Genomic DNA, 16,070 nt, shown 5'->3' on the forward strand with positions numbered 1-16,070 from the left:
AAAACTAAATCTTAAAACACCTTCCGCCCAGCCCTTCCTTTGTCCTCACAATGACCATCACCTTCCCTTTCAAGGAGTGGCTGGATGTCAGGGCTGCTGCCTGCTGTAATGGTGGGAGAGGCACCTCTGGCTATAAGCCAAGGTATGCTTGGGCTAAGAATCCCCTACTGGATTCAGAAGCACCAAACTTCCCACATGGGACTAGAAACACAGGTATTTCATCTAGGTGTTTCAGAAAAAAGAGATGACTAAGAAAAGCCCTAGGAACGTGGCACTGCGCAGACCTCATGGGTTACTGGGGGGGCAGTGATCCCAATGGAGGGAGAGAGGTCCAGGTCTGAGATGGAAACTCCAGGGGCAGGACGGAAGGTGAACCTCTGCAGGAGGCTGGTGAAGAAGAGGAAGAGCTCCATTTTGGCAAGAGTCTCTCCAGCACAGATCCTTCTGCCTAGAACAAAATGCAGAATGGCCATAAGAAAGTCAGTGGCAGCTGCTTCTTGGGCTGTTGTCAGAGGAGAGGAGAGGAGAGGAGAGGAGAGGAGAGGAGAGGAGAGGAGAGGAGAGGAGAGGAGAGGAGAGGAGAGGAGAGGAGAGGAGAGGAGAGGAGAGGAGAGGAGAGGAGAGGAGAGGAGAGGAGAGGAGAGGAGAGGAGACCTCTGGGAAGAGTCTGAGAGGCCAGCTCCAATGGGAAAGGAGTCTTGCATGTCCAGTTCCCCTCAGAGCCCTAAAAACAAAATGAAAGATACCTGCTGAAAAAGGCATGAAAGCATCTTTCTTTACAAACTTCCCCTCAGAGTTGAGGAAATGCTCAGGGTAGATGTCTGGTTTCTCCCACTGGGATTTATCTCACAGGACAGAGGCCAGGAAGGGGACAATGTAGGTTCCCTGCAAGCCAAGGCAGAGCAGTTATTGCACCGGGAATAGTGTTGCTGCCACCATCAGAGTGATGGTGTATGTTAGAGCTCAAAACACCCACTTTAATAGGGCAGCTCCTGCCAAAGTAGCTGTGAGAACCCCAGTGTGAGCAAGCATCCTTGGACGCAAGCAGTACTTTAAAGGGAGATGTGTTACACTGGGGATGGAGGGAAAAAAAGTAGTGCAGAAGTTGTCTCACCTTGGGAATGAAATAGCCTTTGAAGGTCACATCTGCAGTAGTCTCATGAGGCAAGTTCAATGGCAGGATACTAGCAAACCTTTGAATTTCATGGACAACAGCATCTGTATATGGCATTTGAGTTCGATGCTCAGTTCGTGGGGGGTTTGACCCTATCACTTGCTCTATCTCTTCTTGGACTTTTTCTGTGAAAGAAATAGGGATCATACATAGATAGATCACTTGAATGTCTCTTTCTCCTGCTAGGAATAGGGAGATGTGGTGAATTCACTTTTTGTTCAGCCCTGCTCAATGTGAAGTCACATTTGAGGTGACCTGATGAGAAGGAAGCTGCTGATTGCCTAGTTTCCACTTACTCTGAATTTCAGGATATTTCATCATGAGCAGAAGGCCCCAGCGCAAAGTGGTGGACGTGGTCTCCATGCCAGCTACAAAGAGATTTCTCACAATCTCAGTTAAATTTTTATTATGGAAATATCCGTTGGGCTTTCCTTTCTCCTGGAGATATGAAACAATAATAATATCAGCTGATTAAAGATTCAGGAAGGCACTTTTTCATTGGAGAACAGGGAAAAGCTTTCATGTGCCACAAGTGCGAAGGATAAGAAGGTTTTGAGGGGATGTCTTGAGAAACCTGTTCTAAGCTGAGTTTTGAGATAGAGTGTTCAGACTGCAGGTGCTGCCCACAAGAATACACACTCAAATCAACAAGGGTCTTCAGCTTGGATAATGTCAATGATGACAAGAATGTTTTGGAAAAGAGTGAGCAGTCACTGGGGCCACCCATATTCTTCAATCATTTGCTTCAGAGATTTTTGACCCATGGATCATGGAACAGAGCATCTTGTAGGATAAGATTTATTGGGAAGCAGAATAAATTTACGGTCAGAACTGGGATTTGACATGAACTCAAGAGGTACTGGGGGCTTGGCCCATGATGATATTGTCTTTACCTGTCACTAGCATCAAAAGAGAGCCTAGAAGTGTGGTTCATGTTTCCCTGTAACCCAGCAGCCAACCCATGCTTTTGCTATAGCAGACTTGGACTGAAACCTCATGAGGCCATATCACATAGTGGTAAGGGCTGGGTACAAACACTGCCACACTTTTATAACAACTGTAAAACTAGAGTTTTGTTGAAGCAGGTAAATGAAATCCTGTGTGAGCTGGCAATTGAAACCAAGAAATATGTACCGAACAGTCCTGGGCTTAGAGCTTTCCCTGGGTATGTCTCTATGAAGGGAGATGTGAATTTAAAAAGAGTCAGAAATGCTGGGGTACAGAAAGGGATTTTAAACTACAGGTAAAGACAGCTTCTCATACTTTGCTTGCTGAAATAGTGTTTTGTATTTTCCTGGTAAATTACTGGGGGCACATAAAAGATCATAAAATCATAGAATCATAGAATGCTTTGGGTTGGAAGGGACCTTTAGAGACCATCTAGCCCAACCCCTGCAGGGAGCAGGGACAGCTTTAACCAGAGCAGGGTGCTCAGAGCCCCGGCCAACCTGGCCTGGGATGTTTCCAGGGATGGGGCCTCCACCACCTCTCTGGGCAACCCATTCCAGTGCTTGACCACTGTAAAAAATTTCTTCCTTATATCTAGTCTAAATCTATTCTTCTTTAGTTTAAATCCATTATTCCTTGTCCTGTCACAACAGGCCTTGCTAAAAAGGTTCTGCCCATCCTTCCTATAGGCCCCCTTTAAGTACTGGAAGGCCGCAATAAGGTCTCCCCGCAGCCTTCTCTTCTCCAGGCTGAACAACCCCAACTCTCTCAGCCTGGCCTCAGAGCAGAGCTGCTCCAGCCCTCGGATGCTTGTCTATGATCAATTGACCTTCTAGCTGAAATGACTGCACATCCTTTTAGCCTGACAACAGTTTCTGGTAGGACTTTTGCACATGCTAGATCTCCACTGAAGAACGTTTGTTTTTCTACCAAGCCTTGAAAGGAAAGTGAGGAGATTTGAAGAAGCTGCTAGGATGCAATTACCTCTTCTTGTCTCACGAGGAAAGCATCAATGAAGCTTCTCTGGTCGTTTCTGTCCAGGGTTTTGAGATGTTCTATGAAAGTCACCTTGATAAAAGCACTGATTTCTTTTACATTCTGAATAAAATTTTTGTGGTCCTTCAGGAGGAATCCAAGGACTGGGAACACGTTGTATATCTGCAAGATGCAGAGATAGAGAGGAAGAAAAAACAGCTGCTAGGCAGATGTACTACAGTTCAACAGGGTATATTAAAAAAAGCACTTACAGAAAATGGTGTAGAGCCTTATACTCAAGGTGCAATATGTTCCTTTGTCCTCCTTTTTCCCTGGCCAACTGTGTAAAATGGTTAAAATTTATTCCCTCTGCACTGAGTATTAATCACACTAGTTGATGACAGCCTAGAAATCCCATGTTTGTGCATATGCCCTTGACACAATCTCCTACCTCTCCACTCTAAAAGAATTCGTGCCTCCCTCTCCACACTGGTTGGAATTGGGAGTATTAAGTTTAAGAGGCAGTTACAGGCCTTCCTACACTGATTTTGACCTTGTTGTTTTTAATGGGAGATGGGGAGCAATGACCGACTTCTACTGGGAGGGGACACAATCCTTGTATCGTATTACATGTTGTTCAATTCTTATGAAAAGAGGATCTTATAATTTCCCAGGCTATGCTGCTAAGAGAAATCCATAAATAGCATCAGAAGTCCACTTTCTGCCATTTCAGGATGTATTTGTCATGTACAGATAAATGTGTTGGAATGATCAGTGTTGGAGAGGTGTATCTCTGTATACCACTGTATAATCATGCTTTTGAATAGGAATATTTAAAGAGTATGAATCACCAAAACTGATGGAGATCCAAAAAGCCTGAGATTTTCGTTCACCAATGACAGGAGCCTTTTGAATGTGTCATAGTCATAGTCATATCGCTTTCCAAGCAATATGGATACGATGACATTAGCAATAGCAGCATTCATCATCAGAGTCATCTCAAGGGGCTTCCCTAGCTTGGGAAAAAGAGGTGTAAACAACAAAGTCAATAGTTATTCTAATTAATTAAAGTAGCATGCGGAGGCTCAGTGAAGTCTGGGACATGATAAGCACAGAGCTGGCAGGAGGAAAGGCTCCCCCATCTCAGGGTTCGCACGTCCTTAAAGGCATTTTGACAGACCAGAGACAGAATGCAAGTCTTTTGTGCTCCTCTCCATTTTCTGCAAGACTATTGCAGCCCTGGGTCTTTGTGGCCCTGCCCCAGGCTGCTCTGTTTGGGCATACATGATCTTAAATTTTCCTGGTATAAGGGAAACTGAGCATTGACACTTCCCCCATTGGTGCCGTCCTGGACTGTCCCTTATCACCACTATTTGAGAGTTGGACTGTGTCCCTTTAGGTCCAATCTCCTAACTCAGTAGCTCTTGGTCACTCTATCTTTCCTGCTGGGGCTCTCACTTCTACAGCTTCTAGATCCCTCCAGTTCATCCCCTTTACAGCTGGATACAGCTCCTGCTTTCAGGGGTTCAAGGTGAGGACTTGAAGCCTGAAGTAGAATGATGATGTAGAAATCTGTTTTGATCCCGAATCTGCTTGGTCAAAAGAGCTGCCTACTGAAGTCCTGCAGTTGGTAACTGAGCCTAGTGAGAAATAATCTTGGATGATGCTGGTGAAATGTGTAACTGGATGTTCTGCCTCCTATTGGAAGGGGTTTCCCAGACGTGTGCCTTTAGGGACAATCAGTTTTTAGTATAGGTATGCAAGTGCTTGCAATAGCATTCTGCTGTCCCAATGCCACTAAATGGATCAAAGGCACTGCACACGGCAGAATAAGTCACTCTTCTCAGATGTGTTGTTTGATGTCTGATTTCCAGTGCCTCAATGGATGCTTTTCATTTGTCAGGCAATTGCCAGGTAGATACACAGAGACAGACAGCTTGTATAAACTCCTTGGAGCATAGATGCTGGGGAAAGGTAGATCTCTGAAAGAGTTCAGAGATTCTTCTTCCTTGACCCTTGGCATTTTTGTAGGAGGCTTGAGGAAAATCAGTGTTATGAAGGTAAGATTCCCCCCACCTTTGTGTGCCTTAATGGTGTCTGCCAGGCATTTGTACTCTTCCACAACACGATCCTCTATGGCCTTCTTGCCCATTCCAAAGTCTCGTAAGGTTGTAAGAGTAAATCTTCGCATCACTTTGCAGTTTTCTCCATCAGAAAATATAACTCCTGAAACTGAAAATGAAAACACAAAAATAGAAATTTCATCATGAGAGCAAAGAATCCTCATCTACCCTGAATTCTGGTAAAGACGAGTGCTGGCAGGAAATCTGTCAAGCTCTCAAGACATGTTGTGTCCCCACAGAGAATGAAATAAGACAAAAAAACATATGTCAGGAGAAATCTCTGAGGGAAGCAGCCACCATTCGGAGTTCATGAGGTGTCTCATGTGCCCTGAGACATGAGGGCTTCTGTTCAGCTTTGTTTAGAACAGAGAGTTGGTTTTGTGCCTCTGGGACATCACCTGGGATGATGAGTTTGCTCATTAACCTTAGATGTCTCCCTTAGGTGAGATGCATCCTCTCTCAAGAGTGCCTGTGTTCTTACACAGACTGTAGAGAGTAAATGAAACCTCAAATACAGGCATCTGCTTGGAAAACCTCCCCACTTGCTGGGGGTAATCCCACCCCCCTACACACTAGAAAAGCTACAGAGAATTCTCAGTAGCATCTGCAGAGAAGTTTTGGTCAAGCTGGTGCTGCTATTTACTCTCCTTTCACCTATCATGCTCTCTTACTCTTGCTTAGAGTCTTGTTCAAGAAACTGTGAGGAAAGAAAACATTTGCAGACAGGTTGGTGTTTAACAATACATTGGTTACTTAGAGCTGGTCACAAGATACAAATGTGCTCACCCTTACTTTCCTGTCAGAAGATGACAATCTCTCACGTCCCTACTTCCATGTATCCCACCAGTATTTATGGTAATTGAAAGATCAGGTTTGGGGTCTAACACCTGTGGAGGGTGAAATCTGCACAAGAAGAACTCAGAGCAAGAGTGAGCTCCCTCTGGGGAAGTAAACTAAAGGCTTGTGTTATTGTTTATTCTCTCTTTAATAGAGATTTATTCTCAAATGTAAATTATCATACAATTGTAGAATGGTTTGGGTTGGAAGGGACCTTTAGAAGTCATCCAGCCCAACCCCCTGCAGTGAGCAGGGACAGCTTTAACCAGATCAGGTTGCTCAGAGCCCCGTCCAACCTGGCCTGGAACGTTTCCAGGGATGGGGCCTCCACTACCTCTCTGGGTGACCTGTTCCAGTGATTGAACTGGAAAATTTAAAATAAGCATTCAATAATATCGATCTCATGAGGATTATTTGGAGATAGTGCTGCTGATGGAGTATACACTTCTCTGCCAGCTTGTATTAGCTTTATGTGGCAAGGTTTTGGTTGTTGGGTGGCTGCAGAGGTGGCCTTTGTGAGAGGAGATCAGGAGATGTCCCCATGTCAGCTCCTCAACATATCACCTCTAAGGGAAGACTCAGCTGCAGATTCAGAACTATAAATTACATGTTTATGTGTAAATTAAGAGTATCAGCTCTCCTTATCCCCAATGGGTATCACCACACATTGTTCAATTTCCCCCTCATATGCATTACCTCACATGCTTAGCAAAATAAAGTGAGATGTTCTGCGTTATCCTCTCCATGGAGAAAGTCTCATTCTTCTTTGCAGAAGACAGGTGTATGTGGAACAGAACAGTACACTCACCTTTTCCTTTTCCTGTGTTTTCAATAACTGGTATTTTAAGTCTCCCTGCAAATACATCCGCCTGGTTCACCAGAGCTTCCTTCACTGTGTCATATCCTGATAGCACCACCATTTTCCTTAGTCCCATCTGAATGCTGAAGACTGGGCCATGCGTTTTGGATAGCTAGTGGGATGAAAGGGGACAATAAAATAAGACCTTTTTATGATGATTTTCAGCAAGCTCAAAATACTTGTTTTTCAGCAGGTTTAATGTTCTCTTTCCTGCATGGCATTGGCTTTTCAGTCACTGTCCAAAACATGGAGAATTGTCATACAAATGGTGGAGCTCTTATGAATAAAAAGAATCACAATGGGGTCTGTAATCCTCTGTTAGGTATTCAAGTAACAGACTAAAGGAAAGGCTGAAGAGCAGACAGGCTTGGCCCTGTGTTCCTTTGAAGAGACAAACAGAAAGTGAAATTCTCAGTAATCATGGCAAAATCTGTTGCCCTGGTTTCAGCTAGGATAGAGTTAATTTTCTTCCTAGTAGCTGGCATAGTGCTGTGGTTTGGATTTAGTATGAGAATAATGTTGATAACGCACTGAAGTTTTAGTTGTTGCTAAGTCATGCTGATGCTAGTCAAGGACTTTTCCTCTTCCCATGCTCTGCCAAGTGTGCAAGAAGCTGGGAGGGGGCACAGCCAGGACAGCTGACCCAAACTGCCCAAAGGGCTTTTCCATACCATATGGCATCATGCTCAGTATAGAAACTGGGGGGAGTTGGCCGGGGGGCAGCAATTGCTGCTCGGGGACGGGCTGGGAATCTGTCAGCAGGTGGTGAGCAGTTTCATCATACATTGCTTGTCTATATTCTTTTATCATCATAATCACTATTATTATTTTCTTTTCCTCTGCTATCCTATTAAACTGTCTTTATCTCAACACATGGGTTGTACTTTTTTTTCCCCTATTCTCTCCCCCATCCCACTGTGGGGGGAGGGTGAGCGAGTGGCTGTGTTGTGCTTAGTTGCCAACTGGGTTTAAACCACGACACCTGTTCAGTTCCTTGTATACACACATGGGGAGGTACAAATCAGCTGGAATCATGAGTAGCAACTCTTAAATAGTCTGGACTTTAGGTGCATCTAGAGTTACTGCCTTTAGTGACAAGGTGCAAGAGCTGCAGCCACAACCAGGCAGGAATAGACTGCATGGCTCACATGTGAACCACGAAAGCAGGTTAAGAATGGCTTAATTTTGAGTTATGAGGTAACTGTGTCCACTACATGGACTCTGTAGGTAACTTTTGATTGAGAAGCTGTAAACTCATAGGAGATATGTTGCAAATGTTGCCCAACCCAGAAGACGACTAGTTTTCAAGGTGGTAGTACATCAGAGCACAGGAAGAGTCTGAAACTGTTAGGTTCATGGCTTTGAGGAGCAGTTCAGTGAGAGGACATGAAAAATCATACACTATCTGACAGTCACACACCATCTTCCCTGAAGTCCTGGAGTTTACTGCCACCAGATATGAAAGAATAAGCAGTGTTTGTTTGTTTCCTGCTTTGCTTTGGGAAACCAGGAAAGTTCCTCCTTCATGGTGAGGATGAAGCGAGAGGATCAAGAAGCTGTTTTCAGGCAGTTCCCTGATGGCTGAGTCCACCAAACAGCCTCTAGAACATTCTGGTCTCCTCCCTAAATGTTTCAAGCAGCTCCTGGTGGAAGTTTCTGTAGGAACTGTAGGGCCCCTCTCTTCTAGTTACCCTTGTCTGGAGAAGCCCAACATTTCCTGTGTTCCACAGAAATAGATCAATTCTCTTGATGTGGCTGGAAGTCAATTCCCCGGCACTGTCACAAGATCATGTGATAGGAAGAGCAGTTACTGCAGACAATTAATTCTGCTGCACTTGCATCTACCTGTCCAGAGAAAAATTTGTACCCCTTTTAGGGGGTCAGTGACTGCCTTAGACAGAGAGCTCTAAGGAACAACAGAAGTTACCTCTAGCATTGTCAGGTAGGGTCTCTTCAGATCCATGATGTGGACATTTCCAATGATGGGTAAAGGTCTGGGTCCTGGGGGGAAGTTTTCTCTTGCCTGGCTCTTCCAGACATGTTGTCTTTTCAGAATCAGCAGGAGAATGAGTACAAACAGTAACCCTACAGGAACAAGATTGACCCAATCCATTGTCTTTCAGCGAAGTCTTAGCTGAGAGGAAGAAAATTCAGGCAAAGTGCAATATGTCAGAAGTTAAGAGTTTGAAGCATTAATGGCACTTCTACACATACAGAGATATGAGCTTCACCTCTACGAAATGGTAGAAATGCCCTTGGAGAATACCTACTAGGCACTCTCACTACTGTGTGCACTCACTTTACCCTATGCTGGTTACTGTTTAATGAGTAATGTCTAAACTAGTCCTGTGCATTGGCAGAGATGTCTGTGGTCATAAGTCCAACCTAGAAACAGCAACTCAAACACTTCCTTGAACTTTGAGACTGGGAGGAGGTGGGAGAAGGAAGAGGTTCCACTGGTTGCTCAGGCTTTCCCTTCTCTCTTTATGGAAGATATTGGGGATGCCAGGTCTTGACAAGAGCAGAAGCTCAGCTGACTAGGGATCTGAGATAGTTGTGAAGATTCCTCTTGAGTAACCTGACTGTGGATTTACAGCCTTGATGTGCTGTGGGTCCTATAGTGGAAAGCTGCATTGATCAGAAGTAGACAGGAGAGGAAGAACTCGGTGCCAAGCTCCTCTGAGCTAGCTCAATAATTTGTAATAGCACACACATCTTTGTTCTACCAGTTCAAGCAGACTAAAATATAGGGTCAGACTGATCTGGCCAAATGGTGAGGTCTGTATTGATCTGATAGCCTCAGCTTCCTTTAAAGTGAAGAGGGGGCAAGGGGCACCTTCTCTTCCAAAAACAGAAGCGAAAACTGGTCAGATAATCCAGGTGTTACATGTTCCTGATTTTCACATAATGTCTGAGGCTGCAAGGGAACTTTGGATGTCATCTGTCCAACACTGCTTCTCAAGCAGGGAAACCTAGAGCCAGCTGTACAGTAGGGCCTGTATCTTCAGCTGTGGCAATTGCCTTTGACATCCAGCTGTAACCATTTCAGGAAGACAGGTGGAGAGAAGAGGTTGTGTGATTGTCTCTGAATGGGGAGCCAAAGCTGAGGGGAAAATTGAGAAAAGATAGCCTCTGTTGGTTGAGGAAAGAGAGCTGAGGTACAGTCTGACTCCTGAGTCTAAGAGAGTGAGCAGCAGAGAAGGAGGTGTTAAAAGAAGCAGCCATGGACAAGAAACCATCCAGGGCTTTCATTGAGACTGACCAGAGAAGATGAGCCGCAGCCTTCAGAACAGTGTTTGGAAGAGCTTTCTAGTAGAAGTGTAGAGAACTAAATTGTACATGACCTTGAGGCAAGAACGTGAATGTTGCGTGAGGTGAGATGCCCAGGCTGAGCCCCTTGTCTTTGACTCTTTAAAGCGTTAAAGGCCCCTGCAGAGACATGACCAAAGCCATAGGAGAGGAGTCAGCCCCTCAGGGGATGGGGGTGCAGAGACCTTGAGGAAAAGAGCATGGGCATCTGGCCCAGAGCCTGGAAGAGGAGCTAGAGCAAGCCTGCTCTGTCAATATACCAGCTTGCCCCGAGTCTGCTGCTGTCTCTGGAGTCTCTGGAGGAAAGACCAGGACATTTCACCTACCTGGAAGGTGTCCTGGGAAAAGTCCAGGGCCTATGTCCAGCTATATGCCAGTTGGTCTGTTTCTACTCCACCTCCTGAAAGGAAGTAAAAAGGCACCAAGAATGTCATTATTTCCACATATATCTGGGATTTAACTATTAACAAAGAATGAGTCAGATACTGACTCTTGAAATATCAAAGGAAGCAGAAATTCTGAGTTGTTTCCCAAGAGATGGGCCCAGGGTTAAGTCTGTGCAGAGTTTCAGAACAAGCACAGCATTTACCTGCCTGTACAAGACTCTCTGGGTTATTGGAAGGACACTGTGGGAACTAGGGGCATCTCTTGAAATGCAGTGGGAGAAGGAGGCAACTCCTCTCACCCCATTGCCCTTGCCTGCTCAGTCCTGCTGATTTCTTCCAGCAGGTCTCTCATTCCTGCCGTGCTGGCAGGTAGTGAGTGAGTGAGGCAGGGTGAGATTGTCACAGACATGAGTGACAGGCTGTGAGTGTTTCTTCCATGCTTGGGAACATTTCCCCTTGGTCTTATTTTGAAGTGGAGATTCAAGATCTTGCTTTGGGCCAATGTTTGTGGCTTCTCCAAGGTCTGACAATGTCTCTAGACACGCATCTTGAACCAGATGAGTTGTTTCTAAAGGGTTTGTTAAGTTTATGACAGTCAAATGATTTGCTGCTCTATGGTGTTTTACATGTTGCATGAGGAGAACTTGATCCAGTTCTTTTAGGAATGGAGAAAATTATTGTGGTGCTTAGTCATCTCAATGAGCAAGACTAGGTAGAGCAAGAGTAATTCTTTTCACTGTACACGTTTTCCTCACCTAACATAAACTCAAGAAAAAAAATACCCCAAACGGATGCAGACATAGGGGTCATTGGTTGAACTTGCTGGAAAATTGCAGGATCTGGTCACATTAGCTATGTCACTCATAACAAAGTAAGCATCTTTGCATCTTTGAAGACAACGCTTGAGACAGTTTGATTCTGAAGTGGGAAAGTTGGGTTTGGGTTTTTTTACGAGTTCAGTGGATCTTATTAATATGCATACTATTCTGAAGTAAATTAGTTCTTAGTTCAAAGTATAGGATTTCCTTTGGTACTCTTCAACATGTTTGCACAGTATTGGATTGGGACAACACCTATCATTTTCTTGCAGTAGGTTGTACCAGTATTTGTGTGTATCACTGTGTGTGTGTCTGTATTTGGAGGAATGTGTAAAGAACCAAGGTCTGCCTTGGAGGTCAGGGAGGAGAAAGTGTTGCTGTGTGGGTATGTGATCTGTGCAATACCAGACACTAGTCCCTGGCCTGTTTGCTTGATGAGAAGATGCATAGGTGTAGGGACACATATGTGGCAGTGGACTGTTAATATATTTTGTACTGAGTGTATGCATTTTTTGTTTCTGAGTCAGAAATGCATCTGAGAAAAGCTCTAGGAAGGTGCTATAGTGTAGACTTTATAAGGCTTTGGGTGGATGGAAAACCCAATGAAGGGGAAGAGGTCCAGGTCAGAGATGGAAACTCCTAAGGGAGGGTGAAATGTGAACTTCTGCAGGAGGCTGGTGAAGAAGAGTTCTCTCACCATACATACTTTGTTAACAGGTTGATCCCCGTGAGGGAGAAATAAGACTGTATGTCCCCAAGAAATATCAAACAAATACAATTGATCATCTGATCATTTAATTCATGCATTTAATCAGCAACAGATTTGAATACAAATATTAAAAGAAGTTTTGTAGGCAAATGTTCAGTAAATGGCTTTAAAATAAATTTGCCTTTCAGTAATGAAATACAAAGATATTGCTCTGAAAAAGGTAGTACTGAATATCCGTAAGACAGGCTTCAAAGTTATGTTCATCTACTGGTGTTTTGGAAAAGGGCTATGTGTCAATAAGCTTGACCTTTGGTTAATTTAAATAAGAAATAATTGCTAATAAGAGGAAATAATAAGAAGAGAAAACTTTTTATTTCTTTAAGTCCAACTCCTTTGTTTCATTTCATTACACTTTAATCTATCTGTATTTAATCTCTTAAAAAAAAAAAAATAAAAAAGAGATACACTGTATTAGAAACATTAAATTTGAAGTTTTCACTTAGAAAACCACCAATCCCAGTGGCTTCTGTCAGTTTGACCCTTACAGAGAAAAAGATATGTTTTCTGATTAGGACTGGATACAGAAAATATCTTTTAAAGGATGGCTGACCTAACCTCCAAAATGCTACTAATTTGAAAAATATGAACAGTGTCCTAAGGTTTCTTCTGAGAATGACAGAAATCTAAGAGCAAGCTTCCAGCATCCTGATGGTGGAATCTACTTTCAAGTTGAAAGTTACACACAGTTACTGCCATTTAACTCATCTTTTTCAGATATTTTTTATGCACAGCTTAATAAATGTCCATACTGAATGAGTTTTTACTCACTTTTAAAAAAATAAAACTTATTTAAGCTTTGTTACCTAAAACCAAATCAAGGTGAGAACAAAGGTAAGACAGAAAGAGTGTTCAGTGGTTATTGGAGAGCATAAAACATCGGCAGTCTTTCATGAGAAAGAAAAGGAATGCGAGTCATTGTGAACCTCAGATGTAGAATCATAGAATCATAGAATGGTTTGGGTTGGAAGGGGCCTTTAGAGGTCATCTAGCCCAACCCCCCTGCAGTGAGCAGGGACAGCTTCAACCAGAGCAGGGTGCTCAGAGCCCCGTCCAACCTGGCCTGGGATGTGGCCAGGGATGGGGCCTCCACTGCCTCTCTGGGCAACCCGTTCCAGTGCTTCACTACCCTCACTGTAAAAAATTTCTTTCTTATGTCTAGTCTAAATCTATTCTTCTTTAGTTTAGATCCATTGTTCCTTGTCCTGTCAAAGAGACAAAAAATGTAGAGTAGTTGTACTTTAACTTTGGTTTACTTTTCAGCCCCATCTTCGAAGCTCATCCTCCACTTTGTGTCTCATTTAACTCCTTGCCTTCCCTTCCTGCCAGTGTATGGCTCCCTCACTGATGAGCAAAAGGGTACTTAGCAAAACATTTTAAGCTTCTGTAAGGCTCAACACCTCTCCATAGTGTCCAGTAACATATTACACAGAAGTTGCAACTATGTACAAAAGAAGCTCTGCTGATTCTGGGTATTCACAACTTTGATTAATTTGGAAATAACCAGCCAAAGAAAATACCCTAAGACAGAGAACCATATACCACTGACAGCTGAAGTATGGAGGTGAGTGATTAGGGTAAAGAACCTTAGGAGAAACCAATCATACACTTCAAGGGCACAGTCACTTTGAAAAGAAAGTAATGCTTAAAGCTCTGATTAAACAAAGGTTATCTAGAAAACCAGCAACTGCTGTATTTCATTTCCTGATGACACCACCATGGACATCTTTGTGCACCATCTGTTGCAGAGAGAGAGTCTATTTGGGGTGAAGAGCAGTCTGAAATATGCTGGGAAAATTCCATGTGCAATCTTTTCATACAGGGTGATCAAACCATAAGGCCTGGATTCATCCATGTTGAGTTCAAGCTCTTGTCTAAGGCTTCTGACCAGAGGGAATGAATGAATTTTGGGTTGTGCCTGATCAGCAGCTCTCCACCGTATCAGGGTGGAGACCACAGGAGAAAATCAAACATGCATGGATGATCAAAACAAGAGATTTGATTTTTTGTCTCGCTCTGTGATCTATCACAGATCTATTGCTCTATTGTCTTGCTGCAGTGATCTATCTGAGGACTGCCTGACAGATAGCCCAGACAGCCCTCATTGCAGATTTTTTTGCATGCCTCGTTGTCCCTTTTCCTATTTCTTTGCCTTCCCCATCTTTGCCCAATACTAATTAAATTTTTGTTGGTCTCAGGCTTGCTACACCTGTACCTGAGGTTGGTATTTCAGCTATGCTTACAGGGGCACTGCTGGCCTTTCAAGGTTATGCTCCCCAGAAGGTCCCCAATTCTCCCCTACAATTAACTGTGCTATTAGGCCATTTCTCATATAACTCACTTTTTACTTTTCATGGTGTTATCTGTAATTCTTATCAGAGTGTTACATTGTTTCCTGTCACATCCAGCAATTTTCTCTTGTAATGGTTTGCAGTTTCTCATATCCTGTTCATTTAGCTTCACATGAGTCATCTGGCTACACCACATTGTTCAAGAGGTCATTTTTGGTCCTCTTTCTCGTTTGATGTTTTTACAACACATGCTTTTTACATTTTTAATTCTCCTAATGCTTTTTTCTGTATTTTTTTCTAGTTTTTAAGTATGTGAACATCAGAATGGACCTATCAAAGTGTTTTTCACAGATGCATTTTTAATCCCTCTTCCAGTTGTTAAAGTCATATACTCCTCACATGGTTTCAGCCATCTAAAATATAGTTTCCCAGGCTAAGCTAGACTTAGAATCATAGAATCATAGAATGGTTTGGGTTGGAAGGGGTGTTTAAAGGTCATCTAGTCCAATCCCACTGCAATGAGCAGGGATATCTTCAACTAGATCAGGCTGCTCAGAGCCCTGTCCAACCTGACCTTGAATGTTTCCGGGGATGGGGCATCTACCACCTCTCTGGGCAACCCATTCCAGTGTTTCGCCACCCTCATTGTAAAAAATTTCTTCCTCATATCTAGTCTGAATCTACCCTTTCTCAGTTTAAAACCATTACCCCTTGTCCTATTGCTACAGGCCCCTTGTCCATCACTACAGGTCCTACTTCTAGGGTCCTTCTTTGTCAAAAAGGAAACAATTTCCTGAAAATGATAGCTAGGTTAGGTGGGATAAATCTCCATGTAAAGGGATCCATCTCCCTACTCTGTTTTTTGAGAGAACCTGAAGGACTGATCTGTCTGGGGCAGTAATCTTGTAAAAAAAAAGGCAGAGGACAATAATGAGTACTTAGTGGATGAGGGTCTGTGTTACTGTTGAAAGACTATAAGGAGAACTGGAGAACAAAACTTCACAGTTTATTTTCCCTTTTATTTTGAAGAACTAAAGATAACTATTGAGGACATAATTCTGAAAGATTTACTCACAGTAAGCGGTACTTTCTCACTCAGGTATTCCTTTGCGGTCAACACTCACAATCAGTGGAATTACCTCACTGCTGTAGGTGAATGAAAGACCCTCTGAATCCCCAAGTAGGATTTTGAGGGGTGAGCTTCATGTACTGAGGATAAGATTTTTACAGTCTGTCTACATATTGAATCTTCTTCAAGGACTTCAATATTTTTTGTAAATTATGCACAAAATACTTCTAAAATCTTTACGTATGCCATATTTACATTGTTAAATGCCTTCTCAGGTTTTACAAAAATGATTGTGTGAAGGTTTTGAAAGGATAAAAGATGTATTCTAGCCAACAAGGTAGAAAAGAGTCAATCGTTGCACATCTGCAAAAGAGCCTATCTGAACTAAAGTGTGTTACAACAAATGAGTTTTCATTCATAGATAGAAATCTGAGATATATAACAATATACAGCAAATATAACATATGGGACAGCCCTGCCTAGTATCTTTCTAAAGTTTTTCAAGGAAAAATACA

General features: G+C 43.1%; 1 pseudogene; it reads right to left on the reverse strand.

Moving 5' to 3' along the window:
- Positions 1-214: 214 nt before the first annotated feature.
- On the reverse strand, positions 215-9,029 carry LOC104030121 (cytochrome P450 2K4-like; annotated as a pseudogene).
- Between the last annotated feature and the right edge of the window lie 7,041 nt (positions 9,030-16,070).

Source organism: Pelecanus crispus, chromosome 3 (genome assembly GCF_030463565.1).
Source record: "Pelecanus crispus isolate bPelCri1 chromosome 3, bPelCri1.pri, whole genome shotgun sequence".
In the NCBI taxonomy this organism is placed as follows: domain Eukaryota; kingdom Metazoa; phylum Chordata; class Aves; order Pelecaniformes; family Pelecanidae; genus Pelecanus; species Pelecanus crispus.